Consider the following 9,049-nt stretch of genomic DNA (forward strand, 5'->3'; position numbering starts at 1 on the left):
TGAGCTTAGACCCAGAAGAACTGACAACTAGGGCTCCATTCTGAATCTATCTTGGTCCATCTGGTGCTGCTGTGTGTATCCTGACATTGGATATTTTATGACAAAGAGGAAGGCATTGCGTATAGTCCTGTGGCTGTGAAGACCTATATCATGGTGGCATCCCTGGCTAGGGTCTTTGAGCTGCACCTTCACGTGGTGGAAGGCAGAAAGGCAAGGGAGGGGATGAGAGAGGATCACACTGGCCTTTTAAAGAATGCCACAGAGCCTTTCTGCCCTAATCCCCTCCCTAAGGTCCTACCTGCTGGCACTGATGTAATGGCAGCCAATACCCAAGCACTTAAAAATGAAATTAGAGAGGACAAAAACTCTTAAGTGTTTTGCTAAGTCAAAAGGCTTAGAAGCAGGAAGGCTGATAATGTTTATATGTGAGGCTGAGTGTGCAGGGAGGAGGGAGAATGGAAAGGGAGGAGGGAGGGAGAACGGAGGAGGGAGAGAAGGTGAGATGGTGAAAGGAGAGGGAAAATATAAAAGAGAGAAAGAGGGGGGAGAATAACCCAGGCCTTCAGTAGATGAGACCTTTGTAGGCGAACACCCTCTTTGGATCATAAGTTCCCCTCAGTCTCATCGGTACACACCCTATGTCCACACCCAGAAACAATGTTTTAACCAAGTATCTGGGCAAAGCCATAACCTTAAACACCATGCTCTCGTTTAGAATCTGGACAGTGGCTGTCATGGCTGGACCTCTCTGCCACTCCCTTTCCTCCTGGCAGAAGTCTCCAAGAGGAATTTCCTGATGCCTCCCGGCCCCGACTTCAAATCAAGACAGAGACACGGAGGTGGGAACTGAAGCAGGGGCCTCGGAGGAATGCTGTTTGCTGGCTTGCTCAGTTTCCTTTTTTATACAACCGAGGCGCGCCTGCCCAGGGGTGGGACAGTCATAGCGGGCTGGGCTCTCCCACGTCAATCATCAGCCAAGAGAATGCCCAACATACTCAATTGGACAGAGCCAGATGGGCCTAGCCTGTGATAAACTGACAAAATAACAATCCCCCTTTTAGCTGGATTCCCTCTTTGAAGGCTTGTAAATTATCTTTTAGGTAAGGTCACTGTCTTCGTCAGGGTTTCTATTCCTGCACAAAACCAAGAATCAAGTTGGGGAGGAAAGGGTTTATTCAGGTTACACTTCCACACTGCTGTTCATCACCAAAGGAAGTCAGGACTGGAACTCAAGCAGGGCAGGAAGCAGGAGCTGATGCAGAGGCCATGGAGGGATGTTACTTACTGGCTTGCTTCCCCTGGCTTTTTCAGCTTGCTCTCTTATAGAACCCAAGACTACCAGCCCAGGGATGGCACCACCCACAATGGGCCCTCCCCCCTTGATCACTAATTGAGAAAAGGCCCCACAGCTGGATCTCATGGAGCTCTCCTTTCTCTGTGATAACTCCAGCCTGTGTCAAGTTGACACACAAACCCTGCCAGTACAGTCACATTCTGAGTTACAACGACCACACAGTTGCTAAGAGATGGTTTTCGGGTCGCCTCTGTGGTGTGTCCTATAAACCTTACTCCAGAGAAACGCTGTCTTCGTTACTGTTCTGCTGCTGTGACAAGCACGCGACAAAGCGACACAAGGGGCAGTTCATTTTCATTCACAGTTTTAGGGTTTCATGGACCAAGGCAGGGAGGGCGTGGTCACAGATTGAGGGTTTCATGGACCACACCAAAGACTGCATGGTCAGTTTAAGGGGTTCAAGGACCATGGCAGGGGGGGGATTGGTCACAGTTTTAGGGGCTCATGGACCTCGGCAGGGGAGGCCTCCAGCTCAATATCCTCCTGCCTCAGCCTTCTAAGTACTGGGATTAAGTTTTGTATTGTCCTGCCCAGCTGGAAGGCACTGTTTTCTCTTTCAGCGTCTCTCTTCTCTAAGTACAGAACACCGTTTTTCCTTTAAGATATTTACCCCATGTCAGCCTCAGTGTCCATGGTACACGTAGGACTCGCTTCACCTCCCACTCGCGCCCCCCCCCCCAAGATTTCACATATGACTTCTGTCCAGCCAATGGGAACGCTTCATCCATCCTTCACAGTAATTGGCCTAGGTGTGGACACGTGACCAAGGCTGAGCCAATGAGACTGTAGGAACTTGTAAATTGGAAACTTGGTGTTCTGAGGACTCCTGTTGCTCTCAGGGAGTAGTAGCCTACACGTGGGGGGGAAAGTCAGGTGAGAGGCACCAGGGGAAACTGACACTAGCTAGGGTGATTATTCTCCTCTGCGTGGAGCAGAGCTTGAAGTTCACATCAACAGCAGCCCTTCCACTTACAATATACTTCTTTTTGGTGTAATGGCATTGTGAAGGGTGGATGTTTTGCATCCCAGCGTGTTCTAATTAATCAATGAGATTCTGCCCCCTCCCCCCCCCGCCCAACCCCTGCCTCAGTAGCTCCCCAGTAGTTCCAGGAAGCCCCCAGTAGGAAAACTTCACTAGGACTGGAGAATTTCTTTCAGGTTTCCTTCTTTGTTTCCAAAAGAGCCCGATTTGAAGCCTCAGTGGAGAGGTTTATAATTGGTCTGTGTGAGCAAGGGGCCGGCTGGTGAATGTGTGCCAACAAATAACTCAAGCAGGCAAAACGCCTGGGGGCTCAATAATGATGTGGAAAAGCCTAAGATTTCTGTAAAAGCAGGGGTCAGTGAATTAAAATTCTCCCAGGAGCGAAGGGCCTCTGAATGCTTATTTCTGATAATCTTATTTATGTCCCGGGGTAAGTAAATCTGTCTTTTGTTTGGTGTTGTTCAATTCGCAGCGCTGTTCATAATTAAAGGGGCGGGGAGTGGGGAGATGAATGAGTTCCTTAATTGGTTCTGTTCTGGGTGATTCCGAGTCAGAAGAAAAGGGCCCGGGGAGGGCAGCCTGCTCTGCCATGGGCAGCCGAGGATCAAGTGGCAAAAGGAAGGAAATGCGTCGTCACTACTGTGATCAATGGGCGCAAGTGGGGCCTCTTGGGCTCTGTGAGTTCTTCCTGGAACACGGTATTGAAAAACAAACAAACAAACAAAAACAAAAACGAAAAACAGAATAAATATCTGGTTTCAGAATCACCCCGTCAAGGATTAATTACCTGGAGGAAAGCTCACTCACTCATGGTGTTCCTCCAACCCTGGTTTTGGGAGTTGGGGAGACGATAAAGCAAAGCAAAAAGCTAAGTCTGCAGCTGGCCATATAACCCTCACTTTTGAGGAGAGATTATAGAAAGAGGTTTGTGTATACAAGTGAGAACAACAGAAGCTAGTTCACACAGAGTACTTCCTACAGGACAAGATTACACTGAGGGCTATCACGCATGAGTGCTTTTTAAAAAAAAAAAAAAAAACCAAAACATTATTTATTTTTATTTATATGAGTACACTGTAGCTGTCTTCAGACACACCAGAAGAGGGCATCGGATCCCATTACAGATGGTTGTGAGCCACCATGTGGTTGCTGGGAATTGAACTCAGGACTTCTGGAAGAGCAGTCAGTGCTCTTAACCGCTGAGCCATCTCTCTGGCCCCACGGGAGTGTTTTTTTTTTTTTTTTTAAAGATTATTCTATTCTATTCTATTCTATTCTATTTATTTAATCGTGAGTGTGTGCACATGTGAGTGCAGGTGCTGATGGAAGCCAGAAGAGGGCGTCAATTTCCTCTGAACGGCAGTACAGGCTATATGTAACCTGCTTGCCGTGGGTGCTAGGAACTGAATTCGGGTCTTTGGGAAGGCCAGGAAGGGCTCTTCATTGGCTTCTCCACGGCTCAGCTCCTGCCTCCAGGTTCCTGCCCTGTTAGAGTTCCTGTCCTGACTTCTTCAGGGAACATTGCTGTGGAAGTGTAAGCCGAATAAACCCTTTCCTCCCCAGTTTGCTTTTTGGTCACTGTGTTTCACTGCAGCAATAGAAACCCTGATTGAGACACCTCCCTGCCCCATTCCCACCAGGAAACTGGTTATGAATGCCTTTTAGCCCCAGGTCTGATGCAGTCGGTGTCCAAGAAACAGTGGTTATTGTCCTCCTTATGAACAACACTCTCCAGGAAGGGGCAGCCTTGGCAAATTCCATGCCTGCTGCAGACATATTCCGGGCTCTTCTTCCTGTGGGGTGATTTAGGCTTCCTTTATGAACAGAGACGTAAACGAAGCTAACACATCCTCCAGACAGAAGGAGGCTGGCATGTCTTCAAATTGGTCACTAAAGCGTGTCCTAAATTGGGAAGAAATCAAAACAGATTGCATCTAATTTCTCACAGTTCCAAGCAAGAAATTACCTTTTTAAGTGAAACGCTGTGGATCTCAAGCTGTTTGCAAACACAGGGTTTGTGCTCGTGTGTGTGTGTGTGTGTGTGTGTGTTTGTGTGTGTGTGTGTGAGTGAGTGAAGTATCTTGTCTTTGCTTGGTTTTCTGAAGTAGGGTTCTCTATCCTATGAGGCTAGCTGGGTTTTCAGGGATGAGAGGCACAAGGAATCCGATTGTCTCGTCTCCCATGTTACTATGAGCTAGGTGAGCCTCTGTCATCTCACAGATGGGCAAGCGTGCTATTAAATGCAAAGCCAGGGGTTTCCAGTCTGGCCAACCAGGGCTCACATCCTGACTCTACGGTTGTGTGCTCTACCACTGTGGACCCTGCTTTTACATTCTGGAAAACCAAGCAGTTTACTTTCTGGGTTCTGCAGAGGTCCCCCTGAAGCTGTGGATTCAGCTTAATACTGCTGTGGGATGCCTTCATATAAAATTGAAACTCCATCCCTTCTAAAAGATGAATCTGGGGCTGTGGTCTGTGGCTTGCTGTGAAGATGCAGGCAGGGACTTTATCCCTTACCTTGCCTGTGTGCGGCATGCAACCCGCACAGCTGTTCACGGGGTCCATGGATATTTATCTAAGCACCCCCTTCTTTCTTTACCCCGTCACGTTCTCTCTCTCTTATTTAGTTTGTGTGCATATGTATACATGGTGTATGTGTACAGCACATGTCTATATGTGGTGGTGGTGGTGGCGGGGACGAACACATGCCACACAGAGACCAGAAGAGGACATCAAGTGTCCTGATCTATACTCTCTGCCTTATTCCTGAGGTGGTGGTGGGGTGTCTCAGGATAATCTGAACTGAAAATAAATATCTAGGGTGTGGAGAGATGGCTCAGTGGGTAAGGGAGCTTCCTGTCCCATCGCAGGGACCCGAGTTCAGATCCCAGCAACCACATAACAAGCTGTGGTATGTAATCCCATCTATGAGGAGGGCAGGGACTGGAAGGCTGCTGAGACTAGACTGACAGCCTAGTTTTAAAAAAAAAAAATCATGAACACACCCATGAGTGAGGGGCTCACAGAACAGATTGGCTGCCGGCGAGCTGCAGGGACCGTCCTGTCTGCACGCCCCCTGTGCTGAAACTAAAGACCTGCACCATCACACCCGGGTTTCACAAGGGCGTTGGGAGCTGAGCTTATTTCCCCAGCCCCAGATTCTGCTCTTCCCAACCCTGACATCACACAGTGCAGAGCACCGTTTTAATCCCCGTTTCACTTGTGAGGGAACAGAGGCCCAGAGACATTTCTCAGGGTGCCAGCCACAGTCATTTTTTGCTTTATGTCTCCATGGCTTATTTATCTTTCCGCGGAATAGTCTAAGATAGCCAGGCATGGCGGCGACACATGCCTGTGACTCAGTTCTCGGAGGGCTCAGGCAGGAGACACTGGCATCCTAGGTGAGTCTGGGCTATGGAATGAGACCCTGTTTCAGCTCTTTCTTTACTCCAGGTTAGAGAATCCACACAAGAGTGATGTGTACGTTTTAAACTAATGCTTGGTTGCATACGGAGTATTGGATATTTTAAATGGCATTGCCACACCTTTTTTTTTTTTCTTTTTTATCTCCATTCCTGCTGCTGCTCTTTCTTGTCCCTTCTTTCACCCCGTCGTTAACCCCTTCTGTCCCCATGCCTCCTCTAGTCTATCATCTGCTGTCTCTTTCCTTTGCGAGTCCCTCCTCCCATAAGAGTTCCTCCACCTTCTTTTCGACTCCTTTTCTTCTTAGGGATGAAGCGCATCTTGAAGACCCCCTCCTCAGTAACTATCCTTCCCTTTCCAGATGTACAGTGTCAGGGTGGGAGTCATTTTCCACATTCTTAGCGCCACAAATAACACATCTTCATAGGCTAGGAAACCAAGCCTGGGCGTGAGAAAAAGGAGTCACACTCCACAGAGAACCCTGGGAACCTGCTACTGTGTTTCCTTCCTGCTGAGTTGTCCGTGTGTGTGTGTGTGTGTGTGTGTGTGTGTGTGTGTGTGTGTATGTGTGTGTATGTGTGTGTGTGTGTCCAAGCATGTGTGTGTCTGGGAGTATATGTGTGAATGTGTAGATCTGTGTCTATGCATGTGTGTATATGTGTGTTCATGAGTGTGTGTTATAGGCATGTATAAATGTGCATGCCTATGTATGTGTCCATGAGTGTGTGTATATGTGCGAATGTGCATATTTGTATCTATGTATATGCCTGTGTGTGTCCGTGAATGGTGTGTATATGTATATATGTGCATTATATATGAATGTATATGTGAGTGTGCCTGTGTGTGTGTGTTCATGAGTCTGTTTGTGTATAGGTGTGTGAATGTGTATACTTGTATCTATGTATATGCCTGTGTGTCCGTGAGTGGTTGTGCTATGTGTGTGTATGTGTATTATATATGAATGTGTGTTGTATATGAGTGTGCCTGCATGTGTTCATGAGTGTATGTGTATACCTGTGTGATAGTGTGTACTTGTGCGTGTGCCTGTGTGTCTGTGAGTGTTTACATGTGTGTGCTAATGCGGGGCACCAGTTCACTGAACCCTTGGGAGAGTGCAGAGCTTGCTCCTTCACCTCCCAGGCTCCTGTGTTGCTATGACAACGACACCAGAAAGAAGATGAGATTAAAGAGAAGTTTTTCTTGGGGCAAAGTTCAGGTATACCTTGGTTCCCTGATGTTCCGAGCATTCTTTCAGATTTTCGGTGCTTCCTGATTCTGGCTATGTCTGCCACTGTCTTTCATCTGAGGCACTCTTCTTCCTGTATTCTGGGTTTGAGCCCCCTTCGTGCCTGGCACAGCTCTAAGAGACAGTGATGGTTGACTCTGGGGGTGGGATACATAATGGAGCCGAGGACAGACTGCCGAAGAGGTCCCTTCTCTGGGCTCCGTTCTCAGCCCCGTGGAAGAAGAACAAGGCCAACTGCTTAGACCTCTGTGAGGATGAAACAGTGACTGACATTGCACACCTACCACAGCGCTCTGTGAGTGACAGCTGTCACCACAATCCCCTCTCACCTCTCCCTCTTTGGAGCCTCCTGTGACAGAAATGCTGCTGGAGTCATTTGTTGGAGGCACACAAGAACGAGGCCTCTCATCTCCTGATCCCCTCGTTCTCTGACGTCCAAGGGGGCTGTTTGCAGACACCTTGTAGCCCCTCTTCACCTCTGTACCCCTCAACTGTTTCCTTCCAGCCACGCCCCCACCACACCCCCACTCCAAAGGCTTTTCTTGTGCTGCCATTGCCCTGGACTACTACGCCTGCCCTTGGGGATTGGAGGTGAGGTGCTCTGGCATCAACAGACTCCAGGGGTAGGTGAGAAACCCCGTGGCAAGATCATCTGAGCGCTGCTGTAAGCTCCTTTAATACCCTCTACCTGCACCCCTATGGTTCCTCCAAAGCATCTAGCAATCCTTTGGTCTCTCAAGCAGTCCTTAGTTAGGTCCTCCTGCGGGAGATGCTTTTGTGGCTGCGACCTTCCACCCCACCCCACCCCCAGCATTTAGAGGGGCGGCTCCGGCCACTTCCTGCTACACTCTTGCTCTTCTGCCTTCCCATGGATTGGGACCCAGGTTCCCGCCGCTGTTGTGAGAGGGGGTCACACAAGTAACTGTGGATGAGCTGAGGTCCCTGCCTTGCTTTTGTCTCCAGAACAGCCCAAATGGATGAGGAGAGTCACCCGTCTACAGACCCACTTTACAGATGGAGTGACAGGCTGAGATGAACTAGTGGGCAGAGAGCCAATCCGGAGGAGACTGGCTTGAAACCAAGCATGCAGCCAGCGAGTCAGGCATTTGTGGGAATTGGGAAAACATGGCACCTGCCCCATTGGAGACGTGGATGTTAGATTTGGTTTTAGGTATACACTCCAAGTGCTGTGGATGACTGCATCCCCCAAGGACCCTCCGGCAGCACGAGACAGGGAGGACAGGGAAGAATCTCTGATAATAAAAAACCAAAAACAAAACACATGTTTTTTTTTTTTTTTTTTTTTTTCCAGCTCTGACAATGTCTACATGGTGTAACTCTGCCTTTGTACCCCCAGAATATCTTCAGTTGATAAATGACACAGGCACATTTTAGCAAATTCTCTAAGAGAACCAAGACTGCATGAATACACCTCAAGGAAATGAGACAATGCCAGGGGTCATGCTGGTGAAGATGATGATAATGATGATGGTGGTGGTGGCGGTGATTGTGGTGATGCTGATGGTGATGCTGTTGATTGTGGTGATGATGATGGTGATGGTTAATGGTGGTGATGGTGTTGTTGATGATGGTGACAATGATTATAATTCCCCTTTTCCCCAGAGGACAGTCCTTCTAGTCATTGCATTAAACTCTAGTTCTGCTTCACCCAAACACAGATATAAATCTCTTTTGTTTTTCTTCTTCCATATTTTAGATGAGGAAACCAAACTGCAGAGATTCAGGGTGACCTTCCTTCCTGATGTCACACCACAGCTGCTAAGAGGCAGAGTTGAGATTCTAACTCGGGAGAACGGAACGTTTTATCCATTTATTCTAGTCTCAGGGCCCTGGCCTTGTTCCTCCAGATCCAAAGAGAAGTCGAGGCACAAGCTCTGCCCTCATGGGCTTTCCCACTGAACTGTGGGTCAGATACAGGTCAACAGTGCGCACCCAGTGCTCTCTGCACAGGAAAGGAGGCGCAGTGCATGGGTCGACATCGCGGTGTCTTAGATCTCGCGTCAGTTTCTCAGAATCTGTCTGA

At 48.4% G+C, this 9,049-nt stretch overlaps 1 long non-coding RNA gene across 1 annotated transcript; it reads left to right on the forward strand.

Annotated features, from left to right (window-relative positions):
• Window positions 1-2,657: 2,657 nt before the first annotated feature.
• LOC110339050 lies at window positions 2,658-8,272 on the forward strand. Its single transcript, XR_002381328.1, has 3 exons — window positions 2,658-2,766; window positions 7,511-7,669; window positions 7,969-8,272. It is a non-coding gene; the product is annotated as an uncharacterized LOC110339050 (long non-coding RNA).
• The last annotated feature ends 777 nt before the right edge of the window (window positions 8,273-9,049 follow it).

Source organism: Mus pahari, chromosome 23 (assembly GCF_900095145.1).
Source record: "Mus pahari chromosome 23, PAHARI_EIJ_v1.1, whole genome shotgun sequence".
Taxonomy (NCBI): Eukaryota; Metazoa; Chordata; class Mammalia; order Rodentia; family Muridae; genus Mus; species Mus pahari.